Source organism: Ambystoma mexicanum, chromosome 6q, assembly GCF_040938575.1.
Source record: "Ambystoma mexicanum isolate Mex_15411 chromosome 6q, UKY_AmexF1_1, whole genome shotgun sequence".
Lineage (NCBI taxonomy): Eukaryota > Metazoa > Chordata > Amphibia > Caudata > Ambystomatidae > Ambystoma > Ambystoma mexicanum.
In genome coordinates this window covers 1,286,234,394-1,286,261,495 of record NC_090937.1, presented here as the reverse complement: position 1 = coordinate 1,286,261,495, position 27,102 = coordinate 1,286,234,394, and positions in this window count along the sequence as shown.

Here is a 27,102-nt window from a genome sequence, read left to right as displayed (position 1 = left end):
TGATGGGGTACGTCACGGTGTGCAGCACATCATGTGTTTGCAGTCTGCAGGACAACAAGCACGTGTCAGTCCACCATGACATGGTTAACCCATGGCAGCCATGTCAATGCAGGCAGAACTGCCAGACAATAATTACACTTCATCCAAGAAACATACACATGTCCTGAACACACACGCATCACCACTCACCAGACATTCCCTCATAAATTGGCAGGTCTCCCACACCTTGGATCTGCTCCACATCAATCATATCACTAATGATATCTTTGTGTGGAGTGAGTTCTTCTTCCTCTTGTGGTGCCCCACCTCCAGTCACCAGAGTAGAAGCATAGTTGGCACCCAGCTTATCTTTGGCTCAGTGCCAGAGGTCATTCCAATGCTTCACTGCCTCAGAAGCTGTGCACCTCTCAATGCCCAAAACGTTGAAACAGTCGGCGACACACTGCCAGTGGGCCATACGCTGGGCAGGCGTATGTGTGCTCCCTGCCCGCACAAGCATCTCATGTTCGTGTTCCCGCACGTAGTCCACGAGGATCTGGAGTTCCTCATCACTAAAGCTCCTCTTCCCCGAAGTGTGGGTCTCCTGTGCAGTGCCTTGGTACTGAGCCTGATTGCCTACTGCATGCTTTGCCTTCTTGCAAGGTTGTGCAGACCCTGAGTGGCTAGGACCACTTGGGTCAGTAGGGGATGGAGCACTGATGGCCGGGGCTGTGGCATCACACACTGAGGGTGTGACAGAAGGTGCCCTGGCAGGTGGCTGTACCTGGGTGCTGGTGCCATAACGCTTCACAGCATGCTCCTTCCCCATAGATGCACGGATAGCATCTGCCCCTGCATCTCCGTGGACCGGGGTGGAGAGCACCACAGGCCTGGCTGGGTGACCTGTAGGCTGGATGCTGGGGTATGCAGCTGCCTCTGCAGCTACCTGATCCTGGCGGGTGTGTACAGCAGTTGACACTGCTGCATCTGGACCCTGGGTGCCGGTGCCAGGACGCCTCAAAGCATGCCCCTTCCCCATAGATAGACTACTTTATCCCGATCCTGAACACCACGCCTAACATTCAGCATGTGTCACGTAATTTAAGTGCTTAGGGCCTTTCCTCTGATTTCACACTTATGCACTGTTTCCGCACATGCAGAGTCACTCTGTTTCTGGCAGCCCACGAGAGTAACACGGAAGACCAACGCTCCTGCCTACCAGCCAATTTACCTTCCTCCAAGTGCCCAGAGCTGCCTCCTACGAGCCATCTGCTGCTGCCTGTCCACTGTGTGTACCTGCGGCCCACATGCCCTGCAATTTTGGTGCCTGCTGTATAGTCATTGCCAGTGCTCCTATTGGTGGACCTGTGACCACATCTGCTGATCCAGAAGACTCCCAAAGTTCCAGACCACGTCTCCACAGCCCAGCACCAGGACCAACTTGCCTACCCACACCTGCCTCGGGGGTTGCCATGTCTGAAGCAACATCATCAGAGGCAAGTGGTAACGCCACAGCAGCGAGGCAGAGGGCTGTCAGCTTCTCAGACAGGGAAGTTGACATCCTGGTGGAGCAAGTCCTGGTGCTTTATGATGCCCTCTTCCACGGACCACCACAAGTCAGCAAGGACGGACTGAGGAAGATCTGGGCATCCATCGTGGGTGCCATCAACGTGGAGGGGCTGGCACCCCGCGACTACATCCATGTCCACAATTGCTGGGAGGACATCAAGTCCAGAACTCACAACAAGGCCTGGAGATTCCTCAAGGCTGGCATGAAGCAAGAGGGGTGCCGCAGCTGGTTGACCACCGACAACATGCGGGTCCTGGAGCGGTTCTACCCAGCGCTGTACGTCCAGGTCATGGATTTGGATATCCATCTGGAGTCGACTGGTAAGTGTCCATGTGTACTCCACCATAGTGCATGTGAATGTTGATGTATGGTCAGAGTGTGCACCTTGTCCTTATGTCTGGTATGTCTCTTGTACAGATGTCTGTGTGCATGTCCCAGACAGTGCTGCATGTGAGTCCATTCAAGCATGCATCACATCAACAGTGTTTGTGTAGCAATGTGTGATGCGCGGCAGCATGTAACAACATGCACATGGTTGATTTCATGTGTCTGGACTCGGCCATGTGAGGGGTGTCACACATGGGTGCTTTTGCAACATCATGGACATGCTTGGTGCATATGTTCATGTGTCTGAAGAGTGAGTGTGTGACTGGCCAACACTCGGATGGATGTCACTTGAGCATTCAATTGTGTGCTTGACTCATGCTGCCAAATATACCTCTAGTGCACTCTGACGTGATAGCTCCATGGCTTGCTTCATGACTGTAAGCTGATGTCTGTGAATGAGATGTGTATGTACCATGATGCATGTGTGGTGAATGCACAATTTTGAGGTGCTGACAGTGCTTTGTCCAAGGATGGGATAGTCTGTTGAGAATGCCAGACATGATTGGGCATGTGGGTAATTGCACTAACCTGTGTGCTGTGGACGGTGATGATAGTTGTGATCTTTGACAGTGCCACTGTTGGCAGAGGTGGAGGAAGAGGAGGCCAAATATCTGCCCAGCCCATGGGGCCTTGTGGGGGTGATAGCGTGGGTGTGACTGGTGCAGTACAGACTCAGGGCTCGGAGGCACTGCAGGTCGCCGTGGAGGTGCCTGTGCCTAATCCTGCCCCTGGGACCGCGACTGCATCAGTATGCACCTGCGAGCATACCTAATGGCTGGACCCATCCGCAGGTGGCAGATGTTTCCAAGCAAACAGAAACACCAATACCTGCGGATGTCACCATTCGGGACAGGGTGGAGCCTGTCTACTAGCCAGTATCACGAGGCGTACAGGCACCATTTGTGATGATGTGCAGGCTTCCGATCAGGGGCTTTCACGTCATCAAGATGAGGTCTGGCGTCTCCTGAACTGGCTAGTACATTTCCTGGTCTCGCAATGGGTGCATTGGCTGGCCACTGTTGTGACCCTCTCCTCCTCCTCATCCTCTGTGTGCCAGTCGTCCTCCCTGCCGTCATCCGACCCAGATACCACCAGGGCCCCCTGTATACCTGTCCCAACCCCGGTGTCCAGTCTGGTGGAGATCACAACCCTGACAGAGTCGGGAGACGAAGTTGGATCAGCCGAGGTGGTCACCACGCAGATCCAGCCGGTGAAAGGAGCTGTGGCAATGGAGGAAGAGCAGGCACCAATGAGCAGGGCACGTGCACGACAGTCCCAGGGGTTGTCATCATCACGGAGGCTGTCCTTGAGGTGCAGGTACTGGGCTATTTTGCAGCAGCAGGCTCAGTGTAGGAGGCTACAGGACTCGGGGCATTCAATCGCAGGAAGGCAGGTATTGGCCATCAGGCAGGAGGCAAATGTGGACCTTTCACAAAGGATGTCTTCCGTGTGGGAGCATTTGGGCCAGCAGATCGGGGCAGAGCGGCAGTGGTCACGGGAAGCAAGACTCACCATGGCCAGGGTGGAGAATTCACTGCGTCAGGCAGAGAGGCAGGCTGAGGTCTGCGAGGAGACTTGCAGGGAGAATGAGAGGAGCATGTTGGAGTCCCTGCAAGCCCTCGAGGGGGAAGCAGATGTCCGCATAGGGGAAGTGGATGCAGTGTTCAATGATGCCCTGGCCGAGACTATGAGGGAGCATGGCGAGGGGCAGGACTAGCTCGCTGCCATTGTATATAGTTATTTAGGTGTAAGTTTAATTTTTTTTCATTTTAGTTTGAGTTATTGGACTGTGCTCAGCTTTTTGTATATAGTTATTTTTTGGTGTGTCATTATGTGGAATTTTTTCAAAGGTTTTTGTTTTGCATTTGGGACAATGGACCTCTTGTACATAGTTTGCATATTTTTGGATCCTTTTGTGTTCACCATGATGGAATGGATTTCTTTTAATTTAGTTTTTTATTTTGAGAGTCATTTAAGGACATGGACCGCATTTTTCAATTTGACATATTTATTTGTGTATTCTGTTGTTTCACTTGGACATGCTTACTTTCTTTGGTGATTTCATGCACATTCACTTGTTTTAATATTTCTTATTTTTACTACATGTGGTGTTTGGTCTCAGATTGTGTAAGTTTGACGCTTCCTTACTCTGTTCTGTGTCCCTGATGATGACCAATGTTGTTCATGTGTGTGCACAGAAGCATGCATGTGTCATGTTTGACATCCATTTGCATGGGGCATGTCCTGGTGTGTATGTCCAGTGGATGGGTGTTAAGGTGGGGTTGGAGTGTGCACTGTGTGGTGATCTTTGAATTTACATGTGCAGCATATTTGTATCTTGGTCCTCAGTGTTTTTGGGAGGGTGGTGGGTTGGGCGAGTGATGCGAGTGTGTAATTTTGAAAATGCTGGAACAGGATTTGCTTGATGCAGTGTAAGTGCCTTCACAATCATGTGTGTGTGCTAATTTAATTGTATCTGGTGTAGTTGGACATCCTGCTTTGCTATTCCTATTGTTCTATTGCTAGGGTTTGACACATGGATAGACCAATGCTGCAGTATATGTTGTTAGGTAACGGTATGTTTGCTATGGTCAGCTGTGTACCCTCTAAACTTGTCATGAGGTCCCCTCGCACGCCCCTTGCACACAGGCATGCACAATCTTTAGACTGTTTTTATGTATGCCAACAGACACCTACTGCCAGTTTCCAACTCCTGTTTTCACTTAGGCCTGGAATTGACACCGGCTGGCCAGGTTAACTTTGTTGTTGTTTTGGGTGCTTTTCTTGAGATGTCCTTCACATGTGCAGAACTGCCACCTCCGCAACCACATTTCATCTATCAACACTTCCCAGGCACGGGCACCATCGCAATGTCACCTGCCCATATACATTTCTAGTGTCCACTTTCACTTAGTTCCCCCTCCCGGGACTCTTTGGCCCTTTGCACACTTTTGTACATGTGTATTGAGAATTACGTGTAAATTGAATGGATGTGATGTCATGTCCCTCACATATAGGAGGGTCACTTGTGTGTTTATGGGGTAATAGGTTCATGTGATAAGTGCTCATTGAGGCTCATGTCATGATACGCCAGGCAAATGTCTCTTTTGTGATGTGTATGTTGGGATGTGGTTGAAATCAGCAATCGCGTGTGATCAGCTGTGACACTGATGCATGTGGGCCAGGTGTATCACTTTTTTGTTGTTTGCTGTATGTTTTATGGACAGGAGGTTGAGGGTGGTGTCAATACATGGCATGCAAGTTCACAGACACGCCATTGATGGAGTGTACGTGTGTCACTATGTCAGCATCCGGCATGCAGGTGGTGTCCAGTATATGGGGCCTGCCTGCAGGTTGCCCTGACGGGTGATGGTGGTGGGGGTGTCCTATGACACAGGGCCTGCCTGCAGGTTGCCATGACGGGTGATGGAGGTGGTGGTGTACCATGACACAGGGCCTGCCTGCAGGTTGCCATGATGGGTGATGGGGGTGTCCCATGACACGGGCCTGCCTGCAGGTTGCCGTGATGGGTGATGTGGGGCCTGCCTGCAGGTTGCCGTGATGGCTGATGGGGGTGGTGGTGTACCATGATACAAGGCCTGTCTACAGGTTACTGTGACGGGTGATGGGGATGTCCCATGACACAGGGCCTGCCTGCAGGTTGCCGTGATGGGTGATGGGGTCGGGGTTGTACCATGACACAGGGCCTGCCTGCAGGTTGCCGTGATGGGTGATGGGGGTGGGGTTGTCCCATGACACGGGGCCTGCCTGCAGGTTGCTGTGACGGGTGATGGGGGTACCTTGTAGTCTGGGCTGCCTGTGGGGTGTGGTCACAGGTGATGGGGGTCCCTTGTGGTGTGTGCTGCCTGCGGGATGTGTTCACGGGTGATGGGAGGTCCCTTGTGGTATGGGCTGCCTGCGTGGTGTGGTCACGGGTGATGGATATCCCATGTGGTGTGGGCTGCCTGCTGGGTGTGGTCACAGGTGATGGGTGCTGGGGGGGTCCCATGGGGTGCCTGTGGGGTATGGTCATGGGTGATGGGGGTCCCATGTGGTGTGGGCTGCCTGCTGGGTGTGGTCACAGGTGATGGGTGCTGGGGGGGTCCCGTCAGGAGGGATCTGCTACCAGTGGATTTGATTTGTCTGGGGTGCGTCCAGGGTAATCGCGTAGAAACTCAGAGCGTTCCTGTCATGGTCATGAAGTAAGGGGCACAGGCATGCAGGTATTGGATGCACAGGAGACCTGGGTGGACCTTTGGCGCAAGGCTCGTGAACAAAAGTAAACAAGAACATCCATTTAACATCAAAAAGCTTTTATTATGGACATAGTACTTCAGATGCATTAACCTTGAACATTCCATCCATTAAACAGGATGCATTAACCTTGAACATTCCATCCATTAAGCAGCCACAAGTGTATTCTTGGGTGTGGCTGCTAATGGATTGCCTTTGCACGTGCTCACTCTCTAGGAGTGGCAGGGTGTGGCTGGTAAACATGCCCTAATGGGCATGCCCATGCCCATGATATATAACCTGCCCCGATCCTCAAGACAGACGCTTTGCAGTATTCTGCACTTGCAAGCAGCGTAATGCTCACCATCACCTCAGATCAGACTTACCTTTGAAGATCCTGCTTCCTGGACATCCTGCTACCTGCCAGCATACGTACCAACTGAGGGAAGCTGGTCTTACCTGTACATTTCTTCAGCGAACAAAGTATTCATCTTTACACGTTCCGGAATGCAGAAATCTTCATCTTGGCAGCACGGCACGCTCCATTGACGACAGCAGTGCCTGCAAGGAAAAACAGAAGACAAGGTTAGACATCGATAAAACAGTCAGTTTAAGGTTGCACTTCGCCATACTTCGCACTCTTCTTTAAACCATCACTTACCTGCTTTTGAACATTGCGTTAGCATCCATCTTCCATCCGACCGCGTCTCGAGTCTCACAGCTGCATTGAGGCTGCATTTCCATCTAAGGGAAGAAAATACAAGAGAGACATTATTGCGGGCATAAATAGGAGCAACATATAAAGACATTAAACAGAACAAACAGCATCAAAAGAGCTCAAGAAAGACTTACCAATCATAGGGAGAAGCATAGTCGCAGCTGGACTGGACTAATCCCTATCAGGGATCAGTGAAGGAACTAGATTCCATTTGATGCGCCCCTGCCAGAAATAGCAGGATGGAGAGCTTATCTTCCATAATTCACAGGTGAGCTTTATGGGCCAGCGTATGCTCACAGAAACCGTACTTTGGGGTGAAGGGTTTGATAGGTACAACAATCACAGATTGGTGCACTCACACACTGTTATCTCCACGCAGGAGCAGTATCACCACGTACCACCACTCACAGCTTTTCTACTGAGGGAGAGGCCTAAAGGGGTTGATTCAAGTTCAGGGAGGGCTGCAACCATGCCCCAAAGCCTCCGCAGAGACCAGGTGAGCGTAACAGAACGCAAAGCCTCTAATACTCTCTGCCTGAACGTTATGGAAACTTCAGAAACAGATCAGTTAACCCTCTTACTAGGGGAATTACAGGCTGAAGTACATGCTTCCAGACAGGAAACCAATGCATTACGGAGGGATCTTATTGTAACTCGAGAAAGAACTGACGAATTGCAAGACAAATGCTACAAGCACAAGCAGGACAGGTTCCACTGCCTGGAGTGACCTATTCTTCTCATTCGTCCACACCACAACAATCAACACCGGTTCATGTGGTTCTTCCAGGAGCAGTGCCTCTAGCCCCTCCCAAACGCTTCATCAGCAACCCAAACAAGTTTGCTGTATTTATGAACCGATGTCGCCTTCATTTCTTGTGCAGACCAGGAGCCTTTCCTAATGACCAAGCCAAAGTGGCGTTTGCACTCTCATTTTTAGGAGGTAGTGCAGCAGACTGGTCTATACCTTTGGTAAATCAAGATGACCCTTTACTCCGGAACTTTGGGAATTTCCAACATGAGATGGAGAAATTGTTTTCCTGTCATATTCAAGGACAAGCTCTGGACAACGAGTTGTTGTCACTCAGACAAGGGAGTCAAGATCTATTAACCTATATTGCAACCTTCAATCGTCTCATAGGCCGGACCAACTGGCCTGAAGAGAAGAGGACTACACTCCACGTAACCAAGGGTTACGTGGAGAACTTAAGGATGTGTTGGCGCAAGTGGTGAATCCCCCTGAGAGGTGTGCAGACTACATAGACCTGACGATGCAACTCAATCATAGGTTGTAGAATCGGAAAATGGATCGAGCTAGATCAGATGGACGGTCAGTTTACGTATGACCTTGTGAGAATCAGACTAAACCACATGAAAAGTCTGAGCCAATGCAAATTGGTGGATTACGAAGTCCCCTTACCAAAGCATAAAGGGAAATAAGAAGACAACAACAGCTTTGCTTATATTGTGGACAAGCAGGTCACTTCCTCCGTGACTAAATGGTAAAACCACCCAAGAAAACGGTTGGGGTAACAGACAAAACTGATGAAGAAGAAGAGCAGAACTCGGGAAACGCCAATTCCCGGCAAGTGTAGAGGTCTGCTTGTCGAGCATGAAAAAAGAATCCGTACAGACCTCACATCTAGTCCTTTCAGTGCTTTTGGTGAATCACAAGCAACCATCAAAAATACATGCCTTGGAGGCATATATTGATTGTGGAGCTGTGGGTAACTACATTGACCAAGATTTGGCTCTCCGAATAGGCCTTCCTCTCCGACAGAAGCAGAAATCAGAATACGTCACTGCTGTGGATGGTTCTCAGCTATCAGCTGGCCCGGTGACACAATACACCGAGAAAGTCAAGCTTCTCTGTCAGGATGGGCATCAAGAGGACATTACTTTCGATCTCATCGGTGCGCCTCAGTTCCAGATGATATTGGGAATGCCCTGGCTGGAGACCCACAATCCTAGGATCGACTGGCGAAAACGAGTTCTGATATTTCCTCATGATTGTGCCGACACATGTTACAAAAAAGATGATACCAATCTGAAACCAAAGAAATGAATCGTGTTGGGCCTCATCAGCTCCTTACCGCTTGAATACCAAGATTACCATGATGTCTTCAAAAAAGAACAAACCAACGTTCTGCCCCCACACAGACCCTACGATTGTCAAATGGATCTTGTACCCAGAGCCCAGATCCCTTGCAGCTGAATTTACGCTTTGACAGAACAGGAAAATCAGCATCTTAGAACTTACCTGGAGCAGTACCCGACAAATGGTTTCATTCACCCGTCCAAGTCACCTGCCTCCTTGCCCTTATTCTTCGTGCCTAAAAAGGAGGGGGACTTAAGAACTTGCATCAACTATAGAGCCATCCATCAGATCACAGTAAAACATCAATATCCTTTACCACTTATACCAGAGCTCCTCGACCAAGTGAAACATGCTCACATCTACACAAAACTGGATTTGGGAGGAGAATACCATCTTGTAAGAGTAGAAGAGGGAGACGAGTTGAAAACAGGCTTCCACATGAAGTACGGCCTCTTTGAATACCAGGTCATGCCCTTCAGGCTATGCAATGCCCCCGCGGCGTTCCAATTCTTTATGAATGATGTACCCCTTGAACTACTGGACGTTTGCGCTCTTGTTTACATTGACAACATTCTTATCTACTCAAATTCCATGGAAGAACATGTAGGCCATGTCCGGGCAGTCTTAGAGAAGCTTCGACAACACCAATTGTATACCAAGTTGGAATTTTTTTTTTCCATGTAACCGAGGTCGAGTTTTTCGGTTTTATTCTCGCACCACAAGGCGTACATATGGATACATGAAAGGTGGATTCAATCCTCTAATAGCCCACACCAACATCCACGAAAGGAGTGCAAAGCGTGCTCGGATTCGCCAACTTTTACCGTCGGTTTATACCTGGGTCTTCACAAATTGTACATCTAATTACCTCCTTGTTAAAGAAAAATCAAAAGTTCCATTGGTTGACAGAAGCTGAAGAAGCCTTCCAGAAGTTGAAACTAGCATTCACTACAGCACCAGTCCTTCGACACCCACGGCCAGACCTACCTTACATAGTTGAGACAGATGCTTAAATAATAGCCATGGGTGCAGTATTGTCGCAACGAGACCCGTCGCATTCAGGTCCCGCACATTTTCAGTCCCCGAGTTGCGATTAAAGCAACATTCAAGGCCTGGAGACATTACCTTCTTTGGGCGAGTCATATGGTCACTATCATCACAGACCACCGTAACTTGCAATACTTGAAAACCACCAAAGCACAATCCTCGTGTCAACTTCGTTGGGCTCTCTTTTTCGCGGAATACGATTTTATTATCATTTATAGACCTGGATTACCTAATGGGAAAGCAGATGCTCTATCAGGCATGAGTGAAGAAAAAGAGGCTTTTGCAGCATCTGTGGGATGTTTTTATCCATGCATCCAAGCCCTACCATAAAACTGTGCAGTACTGGCATGGAAAACATCATGATGGCCAGAACTCCCCAGAGAGTGCACAGGGAAAACATGAAGAATAGGCTGCCACCCATTTTTGCCTATGTTGTGAGCACAGGAGGGCACTGCCTAACCACCATTGGGCTACACACACAGTAGCCTGAAACCATTGGGAATGGCAATGCTGATTGCCAAAAAAAGCAACTCAGAACTGTGGGGAATTCATTTTCTTAATCCCAAAAATGGTTGCATTACCAGTACTCACCACTATCAGAAAGCCGGCGTTTTAAAACCACCAGACTTTTGTGTAAAACTGAACAAATGAAACAAAACCAGACCAAGGAAAGACTTGCTAAGAGGTGGATACAATGTAAAACTATATTCTGAAATTACTTGAAGGAAGTTATTATTTAATGTATAGGTAAAAATTTGATTTGAATGTAGAAAACTGGGAACAAAAAGTGACATTTAGCTGAAACCTGACTTAATGAAACTGGATTCTGCCTGACAACTACCCCCGATAGGAGTTGAAACTGGATCAACAGCTGTGTTCCCTGCCAGGCCTGGCTGCATCCTGAGGTCACATGGCCCTGTTGATTGAAAGGGGAGTGGCAGCTGGGGACTACAGGGAGTTGAACAAAGGCCTGTCCTGGACTCAGGCAAATGTTATATTGGGGGTGTCGTAAAAGTGGCTTCCTCTTAGGGGAAACTGGGAGGGGCAGTGCCTCTGCTAGCAGCTGAGCTTGGGGGAAGTGGATAAACCAGTTATTCCACCCTGTGATGTGGGAAGCCACACCCCTTTTTGACCAGGGCATAATTTTAAAAAGATAGATAACTCATAGTGCGGACTTGTCAGAATTATATAAGTAATATCATTATTTTTGTGATTTTTCTGTGAACATTTTGAAAGGCGTTAGGACCCTGTGGTGCATTCTGGGGGGTTGCTAGTGGAAAATAGGGTCTCACTCCAAATGTCTGCATGTTAAAAACCTGACTCTTCATCAATTAATGTCCATACTCCTTGTGCACATGTGTGTAATTTTGGGTAAATGTCTGATGTTGCAAAACCAGTTAAAAAGCGCAAAATGTTGTCATTTTTGAATGCAAGCCCCCAGGAAGATCAGATGCGGACAAGCATGGACCATAAGGAATATATAATGTGCACATGTAATTTCAACAAATTGTATATCTGGGAAGGATGTATTTGAATCAAATATAGATTTGTGGGCAAACTGACCAGGGGAGGATCCTCTGACCCATAAACAGACTTCATCATGCTGACAATCCATTTCCTTCCCCCAATCAAGGGAGAGGGGAGAATTGGGCCAATGACAAGTAGAGAGGGACAGGCTTAGCTAGGCCCAGGCACAAACCCATTTTCAAAACACATAAAAAGAGACTGCTGGGACAGGAAGAGCGATTCAATTCCATTTGCTGCAGAGCATGCTGACCGACGACTTCACATCCAGAGATCCAGACTTCAAATCCATCAATCTCCAAAGACCAGAACTTTACTTCAGAACTTAAAGCAACGGCCTAAACCCATAAACTGAGAACTTTTCTCGGCAGGCCTCAGCAACCTTAAAATCATTTGCGAACTATTCCACAGCCGGGCGAGCTGTTTGAATTCTTTTGCCAAGAACAATTGCCAGAGACCGGACCAGAGATCCAGAGTGACCCAGACCGCTGTGAAGTGCTGAGACCAGAACCGGAGTCCAGTCCAAAACCTGACTAGATCTGTGGCAAGGCCTATTTCAAATTTATATTGTGAGTACCTAGCAGAACTGTGCAGAACCAATCTCTTAGTTAAAATAATCTAATCCAAACTATTTTAACCTAAGTAGAACTGCCTCCTAGAAATCGTGTCATCTGTCATTTTTAAAGCTGCACAACTGTCACCTGTCAATTCTGCAGCTGCAAGCTGTCACCTGTCATTTTGAGTTTTACTTTAAATCCGAAAAACTACCTTTATTTAATCGTCCGTATCTCTGGAACCGTTTGGGCTAGGAATGAAATTTCAACTGAAAGCTTGGAATCTAAGCTTTCCAACAAACCTATAACCGACTTGCCACTCCCTATACTTTTGCTGAAATCGCGATTCACGCACTCGCGAATTTTGCTGCGATTTGCGATTTGGCCTGATTTCTTTACCTGTAAAAAGATAGCAGCTTTTTCCTTGCCTTTGCTAAAAATTCGTTTGCCTCTTAATAACCATCCCTGAATCATTGCTAAAGTGAGCCTGAGCTCACCCCAAGTATCTCTCACTCACCCTGAACCTCCTAAAGGGAATTAAAAGCATTTTCAGCATATTTCTCACTTCACTGCCACCACATTCAAAACACTTGGGCCTGTGTTTTAAAACTCATAGCTTGCTGGAGGGGAACTGAATTTCGTATTGTATTTGATTGCATTCCTGAGAACTGTGTGCTCCTCTTTCCATCTCCTTCCATTTCTTACATTGCATAGGGGAGGGGGGTGAATTGCCAGAGAAAAAGTGATTATCTTATCTTTTGCTAAAATCATATCAAGTATTTCTGTACTGCATTTTGTTCCTCATTGCTTTTCCCTTGAAACCGTAAAAGTATTTTTGCTACTTTATCCATCATATACTAACTCCTCATTGATTGTAAAGAAGTGTGCTAGTGCCAGATTACCCATTGTTGATCAACATCATATGTCTAAGTGTACTATCAGATATTAATTTATTATAAAGTGGGATATATATATATTCTTTAAATTCTCAAATAAACCTTTTAAACTTGCAAAACAGAACTACTTCTTGGCTCAGTGGAGTCACGGGGATTCTAAGAGAGGGGTGTTATATAGGGGTAGTCATCCAGAACTCATGAACTGGACATAAAATAAAAATCTTTTCTTCTCTCTTCCTTTTTAAAGAGTGCATCTGGCACTGGCCATGATATACTTAATTGGTTAGGCTAGCTCTTGAAACTTTCAGGAACCTTTTATTTATGATTCCAATTTTGTTTTTTTTTGGCGGTTTTTGCCTCTTTGACTGCGCTGCTATAGATGTTCCGTGGATGCATTATTACTAACTCCTTGCAACTTGTTTGTTTCTTTACCCGTGTTTCTTACATGCATCCCTTAACCTATGGATTCTCCATTCAATTCAATCCCCTCCTAATATGGTACTGTGCCAATCTTATTTATCTATTATTTTTTATTATTTCCGTTTGTTGCTATTTGATTTTATCTTAATATATATGCTGTAACTGCTTGTTCTTTTTGGCCTACCTGCACTTGTGTTTGCCCTTTTGGTTGAATGTTCTTACTAATGTCCTTATCAATTTTTTATTGATTTTTTTGACAATGGACGACATTCCTTCAAACTGTTTATGTTGTGCTGTACTATTTTTGTTCATCATTATGTTGTGCATTATGTTTAGCCTCAGATGAAGAGTCGGTGATGACTCGAAACACGTGTCAGGCTACTTCATTATTAAACTCATTGGATTCATGAGAAATCCCTCCTTCTTTTAATTACTTGGAACACCTGTCACTATTGCACTGTTCAGCGCAGTGAGACTGCAAACTGTCTGTGTTCATTTAGGTTCTTAACTGTGGGTGGCATCTGGCAGTGCTCCCACACCCCTCAGCCACCTGCAGCTTTAGTGCTTCCCTAATTTCTTCAGTTTACAAGCGCTGTGGACTTTGACTTGCTCTGTCAAATCTGTGTGTTTCCTATTTGGAGGTAACACCTTCATTGAAATTGGAATCTTCATTTCACCCTGGATTGCATGGTGGTGATAAAGACATTTAGAGAAATATTTTTGGTCTGCCTCTGACCGTGGAGTGAGGTGTTATATAAGGGGCTGTCTAGCCTTTATTAAGACAAATCATTCATACCCAGTGTATTCTTAAGGTTCTAGATACATGAGGAAGAAGTCCCATCACTCTTCTGCGTTAGGCCGCTGTGTTATTTTCTTTCAAAATTCATGGGAGTGTTTTAGCAGACATTGTGAGGTTTTGAAAAAAAAATACATGTATACCAAAATTGTATATGGCAGCAACACTTTCCATAAGGTTAATGCTTATGATCTTGTCTGGGTTTACTGTTTCCTCTTCCAATATCTGTGGGTCTCTAGACAAGCCTGGAAGTCAGATCGCATTTGAGTGTACGACTAACATTTTAGCATGTGAAGTTGGTTTACCTGCAGTGATGCAGCATAGAAGTGTGAGCTATGATGGTTGCAGCAATATCGTTTGTTATTCTTCAATCCACCACCTCCTCACACGGACTGGACTAGCTGCAACACTACTGCACTCCCTGTTTACCTTGCTGTGGACTATGCAATGACACGTTGTGAAGAGGTCTAAGACCATGATGTTCTGGCCCAAGATGGAAGCGGTTGTGGGTGAAAATCAAAAGGTGACATGTACCCCTAGGTTTACAGCACATTTGTATTTAAGAATGATGGGGTACCAAGGCACACAGTGCTATGTCCTAAGCTCTTCAACTCTCGCCTCTGTACGGGCTATTCACAAGACTGAAGTTGCCTGAAGTGCAGACTATAGCGTCACTGCTGAAAGGACTTTGTCATGATGCCAAACAATTGGTGACGTTTGGGTGGGGGGCATTATTTGGATGATGTTTGGGCATTACATCCTGGAAATTGAATAATGGATTTAGAGTTCTAGAAAAGTATAGTCAACATGAAGGAATAGCTACAATAATTGGTGTGCAGTAAACTGATAAGTGGAAGGATTCTGGCACAATGTGCTGTGCAGGAATAATTGTGCTCCATGATGGGAATGAGCATGAGGCATTTCCCTGTGCTCAACATTGCTGCAAGTAAGTCTCACATACCTGAGCTTATGACCCTGAAGGAGCTTTGCCCTTTGTCCCATGCTATTAGATTTATGAACCTAGGACATAGATGAAGAGGAAATGGAAGGGACGATATTGGCAGAAATGTGCACTCGAGTTGTATCCTTCAGGGATTGGGGTTGTGAGAGTTGCCTATGTTCAGGGACCGATGCATTTGGATCAAGATGCACTTGGTTGTTTGGCAAGAGCAAATAGAGGGTGGCCATGGTAGCAGGGCTGCTATGTGGTGATCAATATAATATTCATTGTCTGGGTTATCAGGGGTGGGAGTAGAGGGTAGGGAGTTCTAGATAGGAAATATTCTTCTGCCTTTCTGTTTGAAACTTTTATAATGCCCCTTCTGGAAATGGGGTGATTGGAGCCAATTCTGTTAAAACCTCAGTGGGTTCACTCATGTGTGTCATCCCTCATGTGTGTGTATGGCAGTTATGTGACGCTCTGTCTTCCGGATTTCTAGTGTCAGGCGAGCACATTTGATGAGGCAATCTATAATTCAGGCAGGTGCAGATGGAGCTCAGATGGCTTTCTTTCAAGAGCTGTGTTGCAGAGCAGCATGCAAGTTAATCCACGAGAGCATCCTGGATTGTCCTCGTTGCAAAAGCTGGATGTGACCCATTGGCTGCATACATTATGGGCCCATCTCACACCTGAACAACAATGTGAAGATTTTAGTGTAGGCTTGCGCACAAAGTTTGAGCCGACATGTAGGAAAGCTGATCTATTCATCTCAAACAGTCTTTATGTGAAGTGGATATAGAACAGACAATGCTAAGGACAGTGTAGATATTCTGAACATCACTAATGGGACAATAATACCATCCACATCTGTCTTACTTGATGGTGAGAAAGCTTTGGAGACTACTCTCAGGAGTTTGGTGTTGGAGAACAGTTTGAAGAATTGTTTTGCACATTACATACTGGCCTTTCAGCAAAGATCATAACAAACAATATTGTCTCTGACGCATTCAGTTTGGAGATGGGGACATGCCATGTATGCCCAGTCTCCCCCTTCTTTTCTGTTTGACTATCAATATACTTGCAACATCAATTCGTCAAAGATACAGTATCCTTTGTATTGCCATCAGTACAAATCTATGTAAACACTTGTTGTACAAGGACAACATGGTTATATTCCTTAGCAGCTCTGTTCATGACCATAACTGTTATTGTTGAGGTGGAAATTTGGTAAGCTATTGGGCCACTGCATAAATTGGAGCGAATCAGATGATATGTTACTACCATCTACCAGTTTTCATTCACATTTTGAGCTTGGGGGAATTAAATGCACAGATGAGGGTGTAAAACACATGGGGCCTCATTACAATGTTGTGGGTCAGGAAACAAGGGTGCCGGTAAACTCACCTGCACCCTTGTTCCCGGACCGGGATAAAAGTACATGTTTGCCTGCCGGAGCCGCTGTGCCTGACAGGTCTGACCCTGCTGGGCGAAGCAGTCACGGTAGGCAAACCTGAAGAGGAGGTGCCATGTTTCATCCACACTCCAGTCGCCCCCTTCATAGTACCCAGCACTTTCACACCAAAATATGTGACGTATGAAGAACAGATAAACCAGCAGAGAACCACAGTTGGGCTCTGCCCAGTGCCTATCAGAATAACAGCACCTATTGAAGTATGGACACCTAAGCAAACCTGGACAGTAAGGTACCCACTGAGAAATCCATATCTACAGACACGACAAAAGGATGGTTGTCAGAATGGAATACCCAAAGAAGCCAAGAAGATACTAAAAGAAGACGACTAATGACGTCATGAGAGATCGGTCTGATGCACTTATACAGTATTATAATGACCTAAGAATGCTGATGAAGAGACGAAATACCATGGATAAGTGACATCTTGAGCCTAAGGTGAAACAACTGATTCCAAGATGAAGAAACATATGCCATATGCACGATGAAGACATTAAGCCAGTTTAAACGTGTACATATGCAAGAAACTGCAAGGAGCAGAGAAATCATGAAGCTTGCTTTTGCTTAGTAGTAAAATAGATTACGGCAAGCGCCAACCATACACATATCTACCTCAAAAGCACTTTATAGATGAGTGAAAATCCACTACGCACATGAGCAGAATTGAATGGGGGTTACTAAAGGTCTCAAGAGGAGAGTGCTGCAGCAAACAAATCAAGAATTAAAGACAGAGAGAAACCCAGCTGAAGGTAACCATGCAAAGAAGCCAAGGTCGTGTCAGGCTGGAATAGCCTAGCAATGCCTACAATTAAAGAGAAAAATAACAGAGTCTCCTGTTCAGCAAGGTCGAGATAAGCCGCAGATGGTAGAAGACTGGCAGAAGTAAATCAAATACACAGAAATGCATGAAGAGACCGATTTTACGGTGTCCTAGTCACGTGGCAAGGCAGGCAGAGATGGATGAGACTTTCACACCTACGCATGGAGCCTTGCCGTACCCATACTCCTTAAATATTTCAGACCAAGAAGCAGACTCAAGGCCAAACTACAAAGCAGTAATTGACACACGGCCACCAAGGTGTTGAATGGTTGTAACATAAATTGGAGGGAAGCTGGGGTGCAGACTTACTCCCTGCACCTGGCTAATTATTCTGCATGCTGCTAAGCGCAAGTGGAAAAGTATGCGTGGTATCGATGCCAACCAAATCATAGTGGACCATGTAATCTAGCGTCCTATAGAGAGTAGATCCAATGGGACGTCGTACTTTTAGTGACGTTTACAGTGGCCAGTTTGAAGGAAGGGCTTAGTTGACCCACCTGACATTATTAGCCAATCCCCTCTCCCCGTTGCCATATACAGATATAGTATCTATGTTAAAGTTACCTTCCTATATCCAATCAAGTTGCATGTTAGGTTTGTAAGATTACACGTCAATGATGATGAGTTTTTGGTATAAATGTTGTGGTTTTCCTAAAATGAATTGGAGTTTAAGCGAGAAGGAAGATCGAGCAGTTGCTGATGTTGATTGAACTCCTGTTTTTTGTACTTGTCATTAAACGGACTCCCTTTGCCAAACTATTCAGTTGTCATTATTAGTTGATGCAAGAGTATGAATCAGCATCCCCATCTATCTCAAGGGTGCTGCTACTCATCTTAAAGGGCTGTTTGGAGTCCCCCAGTCTCATGGGCCGGCTGGGGTCCATCCAGTTCAAACCCTTCACGGAATCACCAGCACTGTAAGCAACGGTGCCAGTGCTTCCGTACCCCCATTCCCATAGAGTCCTATTGGACTCTATGGGAATGGGGATTTACAAATGTACCAGCGTCTGACTTCCCGGCCGCCGAACTCATAATGAGCCGGTGGCAGCGGGAAGTCAGGCGGTGGTATATTTTCACGGATCCGGCGGCAACCCACCAGTAGCACCGGCAAGGTTACTGCTATTCCCGTCATGGGGCCCATGGACATTCCGATTGTGAATGGCCTGAAAAAAGTAACAAAAAGGTAGATATGAGTTGAAAGGGGGAGAAATGCAATTTTATAATCTGGGGCAGGGTCAATACCATAAATATGTGGCTATTACACAAAATCTACTTCCGGCTTCAGATGTCACCTTTAGGCGCAACGTAAAGATCTTTATAAGCTGATTAAGGAATTCCTCTGGTGGGACACATCCTAACCATAACATCAAATTGGGAGCTGTCGATTGGCTTGGAAAATGCATTTATCATGGCTATCCATTGCTTACATGAAAGCCAAACATTTTGACTTTTGCAGTACGTGTTTATAATGTGCCAGACTGTCTCAAGTGCACTTTGGGTTTCGCAATACTTCCCCAGATGCCAAAGGAGAGGATTCCTAAGATTTGTGGCAATTTGCCAAGCCAAGTAAAAGCGTGCTGGGGGAGAGGTCAACATTGCAATGGCCCAACACTCTGGAATTCGTTTCCTCTCCACCATGGTATCAAATCCAAACAGATGAAAGCCCTGAAGGCCTGTATAATCTGTTGATAAGAAGGGCTACTCTTCTATCTTTATGCCATTGCGCCTCTATCTTCCCCACTACTGACTTACACAACCCATGATATAAATAAACAAAAAAATTATGAAGGCACACCATTCTTTTGTGGCTCAAAATTACTGGTTATCCTGTCAATTCTCCCGCACATATGAACCTTTTGTTACCAATAATTTCTGCCTCGGAAACATTGTACCCAAATATGTTTTCAAGTATACATGGACATAAAATAGCGCTCTACATCAACCATCAGATTGCAAAATACGTTGCATGATTCCCAAATATTCAGGCCCTCGCTGCTGGCATCATTTTACACAGAAGGAGTTGCCATTGCAGAAACCTTTTGTTTACGTTTGACACCTTTTATTTTTACCTTTTTTGTTTGTTAAATAGTTCATGGAGCAGAACTAATTCAAAGCTCCTCTTGTCTCCAAGACTGGTAGGACAAGATAAAAAAAAAAGAAATTGAAATCACTGATCTTGAAATAATGTACCTGATTTGAGTTTACAAAACAATACAATTCGTAGTGAAACATATACATAGTCTTACTAATTCGATTTGGGTGCGAACAACGCTTTTGCTTCCAAAACGCAGTTTGAAATCAGAAATCACAATTATTTTATGTTGGTTTTTAGTTTCAAAATATTTATCATTAATCTTCCATAATTTGCATTTTATGATATCAATAAGCAGCTAGTGATGTCCCTCCAACATGATTATCACATTGTAATATTGTTAACCAATTATAAAATGAGTATGTAGTGTGAATAAACCTATGTTGACACACCTGACCCTGATTGGTTGCCAGGATTCCAATGTGTCTGCCTCTGTTCTGCCTGCTTCGGAAGGGGGTCATTTCGTCGTGTTTTTGGATTGTCTGCTCTCTTTTTCTGCACCTCTGGTGTTGACAGCGAGAGAGAGGACTCCCGCAATGCCTCTCCTCTCTATAATACCATCTCCTCAGAAACAGGCTAGTTTTACAACATTGCTTTCCAGATTGGGTACGTGTTGGGGCAAAAAAAGGGTGTTTGCAGCAGCATGTGGATTGGCGAATCTCAGAAACTAATGGAAATGAGTGCTGTGCTGGGAAAGGATATGCAAGGGAAAAGTTAGGAGAGGTAGGTCTAAGAGTTTGGGTGCAGAAGATTTTCTTGGTAAGCGGTATTCAATTTGGTACCCAGCCTGTAAGCAACACCCTCTGAAAATGTGGATCGAGGTTAATCACAGGTTTCAGAAGAGCGGTCTTCCAGGGCAGGGACACAAGATACTGGTCTTAAAGCCTTGCGGGAGGAGAGAGGTTTAACAGATATTATTATCCCTTCAAAATGTTTGCACCTACTATGACTGAAACTACCCCATCCATTCATGCCCTCCTAACAGCAGCCTAACAGTTTATTTTTCTCTCCTGCCCGTATATAATTGACAATGCCAGATGTATATCTTTCCGACTGATGTGCAAGGGGTTACACTTCTGGAGTGCATGCTCTTTGTGAAGGTGAACCACAGATCAGAAACACAGACAGGAACAGTTAAGGACTTCCGGAGGAGGCCGTTTTTCCCTCTATATGTGCTCACCAAAGCTTGAAAAAAATGACTTTGTAATTCTAACTACAGTACAAAGTTTTGTGCTTTTTCACATCAACACTACATATTTACAAATTACATAGAGTAGTCTGTGGGGTAGAAAGCAGGAGAGGTTGGTTGGGCGGTTAGTTTGAATAAGAGTGTGAGGGGGCTCCTACCATTGCAAGCAGGTGCATTTTGAACCCCGTTTTTAACATTTCCTCCGCAGAGTTTGTTTTGCAGTCGAGGGGGAGAAAATTCCCGTGGCTTGGGGCAAGTAGCAAAAAGGAAAAAAAGGTCGCAAGGACGGGGAGAGGGGCTGATAGCTCCTTATCTCTTCACAGCCTAAGCGTACAGTGAGATTCATTCAGTAAGTGGGGAAGCAAGACCGTGGATCAATTTATAGAGAAATAGCAGGAATTTAGAGAGAGAGATTTTGCATGGAGGAGGATCTGGGTAGGTTGAAATGGTGTGTATTATAATGTTGCCATTGTTGAGTGAAGCAAAGGAGTAAAGGGTTAGACCAAGAAGTAGACTCATGCAGTAGTCCACTTCAGAGCACAATAATAGAGATGAGGGTTTTATTTGATTCTGTTTGTGGTACTTGTATTTTGTATTTAATTTAATTTAATTTATAAAGCACCTTATGCCAAAGCACTGTTCTAGGTTGATGAAATGGTACAATAAGAGCTATGGCAGAAGCACAAAGACTGAAGAGCACAGAAGAAAATGAACAAGACAAAAGAAAACCATAGAAAAGAAGACATTTCCAGAGGTCCGCTGCTGAGCAGCGAGTAAGATGACCGCTTGAGAGTCAAGCTTCAGAGTCCAACGGAAATCCTTCCAACATCATAGGCACAGAAAGCCACAAACTCACCAGCAGAGCTACTGTGGTACTTCTAAGTAGCCGGTACGAGACTGGGTGAACTCCCCGGTCCTCCCATCCTATAAATACAGAGATCGGACACCAGCGCTGACTCCTGCGCACCATGGCCGTATGAGGTCTTGAGGCCGGATTGTGCTGCAGACTGCTGTGGTGGTTGGCGTTACAGAAGCCGATCAATGAAACTCCTCCTCCGGCACCCTGCTGTAGGACAGCAAACTACCAGTTGAGTGCAGGAAGCCAGGCGCACTGGCTGGATACTTGCAAGTGCCTATTGGACCCCTGGGGGCTCCTCTCATGCATTCTTGCTTCAGCGTGGGGTGAAGCTTGATGTCCGGCATGGCGTCAGCGCTGGGACTGGAGAGCGGTTAGGCGTTCAGGAGGAGAAGCATAGACCAGACATTGGGCCTTGGTCCTCTCTCGAGCAGGCACTCGGTGTAGGACGAGCGACGCCTGTGCCTACCTACCAGACAGCTATTACTAATGAAGACAGGTTGGTGGATGGGATGGGGTGATCAATGGGACTTCTGCACCACAGAGCTAGCAGATGGATATTGTTGGGAGGCGGTGCTGGACGGATTGCCCCCCCTGCTCCACTCCTGAATAGGGCATAGAAGGGCACACAACTATAGAGTTCATGCGCAGCCCCGACCCATTTACCTGCACTCCTGGAACAGTGGTCTGCACTGATTGGCTAAGGAGTGTGCATAATATCTACACAAACGTCAAAGCACACAACCGGCTGTTACTCCTCAGACACAGCCAGAACTGGAAGCAAGCACTTCCGCCAAACCACTGATCACAAGGAACATCCTTTTGGCAACTGATGGTTTAAAGCTGCACATGATATCGGCTGCCCCTCATCGACCATAACTAGAGGGTCGAACAAAAAGCATGACCCTATGGACTCCTACACAAATAGCCCCTCCAGAGAGCCACCACAGGTAACCTCACTATGGACCGCCAGTGCTGCCGGTACATCAGAGCAAAGTCATATTGATCCGATATTTGAGGTGATGCAATCTGGATTCTCATTAATAAACTCCAAATTGATCTCTCGGCTAATGACAGCTGTTTGTCCCAAGTTGAAGAGTGAAAGAGGCCACATTACATATGCAGAAACCAGAATAGGGGGCACGGAAGACAGAGTGGCTGTAGTGGAAATGGTTATGGCGATCCTTGAGAAAGTACTGGGGTCAGTTAAGGTGAAATGTGAGGACCTCCAATCTCCATCCAGGCGCAACAACATACGCATATTGGGAGTCCCGAAGTCAATTTTCAAAGGTCCTATGGGGATGTTTGTAGAGAATCCTCCCTGAAGCCATCCCCTAAACCTGGGGCTCCACCGCTGACCATCATAGCTAGACTCCATAACTATAGAGACAGGGATCTAATCCTAAGACTGGACAGAGAACATGGGGAGCTATGCTTGGAATCCTGCAGAGTATTTACATACCAGGACTCCATGCCTGCATTTCAGTTGGCCCGCAAGTCATTTGACGTGATAATACAGCTCCTTAGAGACCGCCAAGTGACATATGCGGTCTTGTTTCCATCCAAGCTTATGATTCAAGACGGGGGACACATACATTTCTTCACGTTGCCTACAGAGGCCAAATCCTTCATTGAATCAAACATACCTCCCAGGCTGTCTTACTCGAGGGGTACACCCAGGAATAGACAACTTGAGTCAGGGATACCAGTAGCATGAGATGGTTGACGAACAACTGCCCGTGGCCACCAATACAACGACACCCAGGCCAATGTAATGAGAAGATGGAATGCTATGCTACTTTGGCCCTAAATCGTTTTTTATCACTCTGGAGGTCGGTAAGGGAAGAGCTGTGGGACGTATTGTAGAGGTGTGACAGATGATACAGACTTCTAGATCCTATACATATGAGTGACCACCCAGCCATTGGGAGATGCGTCCCGCATACATGTGTACGGATTTATTGAATCAGAGTACTTGATGTATTGTCATTTCCATAGGGAAGCACCAATGTTCCTCTGAAGTTTTATTAATGCATCAATCTGTGCATAGAATATGTGTATACTGTTGGACAAGCCTCGAAGTGTGCGCTTGTGCGCTATTTGCAATGCCCCTTTTGAATTTTCTCTAGGTAACTGTTGATATGGGACTTACTGTCAAGTTGGGGAGGATGATGTGAGTGTGGGGATTCCTAACATACAAAATTGGTTAGTTGAATCGATGAGGCATATTACTTCTCAAAATGCTGTGAATCATGGTACGTTGGTCTGGCCTAGTGTGCAATGTACTAATATCTCGTTTGCTGTATTTTCCCAATCTATGGCTGCACCGGTTACGCTCGTAACGTCACTCCCCCAAATAGTAATGCTACAAGAAACACATTCATTCTCTGACATAAACGAAGCCTTCGCTCCTAAGTGGGGTAGATATAGTTTTTACACCTGGTAGTCTACGCAAGCATGTTGGGTTCTCACCTTAATTCATCATACCCTCCCATTCCAACTAGTTAGATTCATTACAGAGCCCCTTGGCAGATATTTTCTGGTTCGTGGGAAAATTGCAGGTCTGGGTATGCTCCTGTTCAATACTTATGGGCCTAATATCGCTCGCCAATCATGCTGACGCTCAAAATGGGTGCATTTCACCCATCTGCCCCTTATGGATGCTGAACCCCTCAGCTTTGTTCGACAATGCGTTCGCCCAGATACTAACTGAGATTATTTACATCTTTTGTTATTGTTATTGTTATTTTGCATTTATATAGCGCCTTATATACCATTGGTATGGTCTGAAGGCGCTGGTAGGTTGAACGCCCTTGGGAACCGAGGTTCGGGTCAGTGGAGAGATTAGAGAGGGTCAGGGGTGCGTGTGCGCACCAGGTATTTGTGCGGCTGGTGCGGAATTTCTGTGGTAGCTGCTTCCTAGCGATAGGTGTGGTGGTTGAGGAATCAGGAGTATGTGTTCGGTCTGGCAGGATTATCCAGTCCGAGTGAGGCAGCGTTAGGCCTGACGAGAACGCTTAGCTGGGGGTGAGAAACCAGCAATGTTTACTTAGAGTGATGGGGAGTGAGCGGCGGATGTTGATATGAGAACAGATATACCGAATGGTGTCATAGTATCTCTGTGTTCTACTTGAGTGGTGGTGTAAGGAGAGAGTAAGCGTGGGGTGTGAAATGAAGTATGCTCTTACAACGGTTCCTTGCGTTCCACATCAAAGTCTCCACATTACGCAGACCGGTCCGGTCCGTGCGATGTGTTTTGTTTCTCATCTGCTCATATGCACTATTCATCGGGTCGGCGAATTCTTCCGTATAGCGTACTCCTCCATCTAGCATGGAGGAGTACGCTAATCATGCGCTCTGGTCCATTCATTCATTTGTTTCGTGCGTTCACCCGCTCCCCAGGCTCATCTGTTACGCACTCAATCGCATCAGATGCTCATCCGCCACTTGTCAGTTCTGCATTCATCAGGTCCGTTCACTCTTCCGTACAATGTACTTAACTGTTTTGTGTACACTCGTTTTCTCGCTCTTATTTCTCATTCGTTCGAAGCATACCCGTTCTCTCGCCATACTCAGCCGCTTACTACACTCGGTCGCCCGACATACTCAGCTGCTTGCGATACTCAGCCGCTCGCTACATTCAGTCGCTCGTCACATTCAGCTGATAGCTGCACTCAGCCGTTCCCTAAGCTCCTCCGCGGTCCATGTTCTTCCCCTCATTACACTCAACCGTTTTCTACATTCATGTGCTCTCCATATTCATTCAGCCGCATTCTACACTCGTGTGTTCTCCACATTCATCTGTCCACCACATTTATTGGCTCTTCATATTCGTTCGCTCTGTACGCTCACCGCCCTTCACAGTCATCCGCCTTCCGCAGTCATCCGCCCTCCGCAGTCATGCGCCCTCCGCAGTCATGCGCCCTCCGCAGTCATCCGCCCTCCGCAGTCATCCGCCCTCGGCAGTCATCCGCCCTCGGCAGTCATCCGCCCTCCGCAGTCATCCGCCCTCCACAGTCATCCGCCCTCCACAGTCATCTTCCTGGAAACAAAAGTAGAATCAGTCACCAGGATCACAGTCTGCAACCTCTGCCTGGCCACATAGGGCAGAAGAGCCAGCACCATCCCCCAAGCCGAAACAAGCACCGACACCAACACCAGGTGCAGCCCGGTCCAGACTGCATACTCCAAAGGCAAACGGTCCAACGCCGGATCCAATGCACCTCACCAACAACTCCACCATGGCCGCATCTGCCATCATTATACAGCCGCCACTCCAAATCGCATAAGGCCCCCATACTTCTTTTTTGCATGCGCACTTCCTTCGGGCACATTTTTTAAAGTTTAGAAGGTTGATCGTGCCTGTGTCGGTAGTGTATGTGATGAACTAGTAAAGTTTCACATCACTGTTAAAGAACCCCCCCCCCAGGATGTCAGCCATGGGTGTGGGGTGAAGAGGTGGGTGGGAGGTGCAGATGGGGTTGAAAGAGGACTTTCCTTTTTAAATATGTTAGCATGAGGCAGTATAGGGCTATCCAGTGGCATAAACGACACATAACCTGAGGCAGGAATAGCTCTTCTGTTTAAGGCCTAGGTATTCTACATCTGACCTAATTGAAGCATAGTACCACTGATTAACTTGTATAATCTGTTTACCTGAGAATTAGGGCTGCTGTCTAAGATTTCTGAAAAACATACCTTCAAGAATACCCCTTCTGTCTTAGGTATGTGCCTGTATGAAGTGTGTTCCCTGTGTTATAACCCTATCGTCTAAACCCAGCATCTGAGGCCTACTGCCGAATCAGCGATCACCGCCATTCATCCCATTATGGCATTGGGAATGACAGCCTATAAAAGATCTAGTCACTGATGGACGAACAAGCATACTTGCTTATAATCTATCTCCACAGCTCGGAAGGTGGACATGAGGGGTGCCGACATGGCCCCTCATCTGTGACGACACTGCAGGTCTGGTGGGGTGACTCGCTGGCTGCAGTATTGGGCCAGGATGCCGGTAGGGTCGGGGAACGCAGGGTGGCCAAGAGTGGTATTTTTTTTAACCTAATGCTAAAGTACACATGGATTAGTATCTGAACAATATCCGTGTGTTTGGGATTATTATGTATGATGCTGATGGAGACATGTGTGCGGAATTATACCAATTCAGTGGGATTCAGGTTATTTGTGTAACAACTTCAAAGGGCATTTTAATGTGACAGACACAAGTAATGTGATGCCACCTCCTGTGATAGAGTCGTATGTTTTTTTCGCATGTTCATTTAACACTTGACCAGGACCGGCCTTAGGGCAGTGTTGCCCGAGCTGGCCCGGCCTTCACAGGCGCGGCAGTTGCCCTATTGAACCGAAATTCGCCCTGTTCTCGCACTGACGCCAGCACCAGAGCGGGGTCTATTTTACCACAATAAGGTGCCCCTGTCAAACCAGCATAGGGCAGCAAAAACAGACCCATGCTGGTTTGACAGCCGCAGCTCTATTGAAGTGATTTACCAGGTTA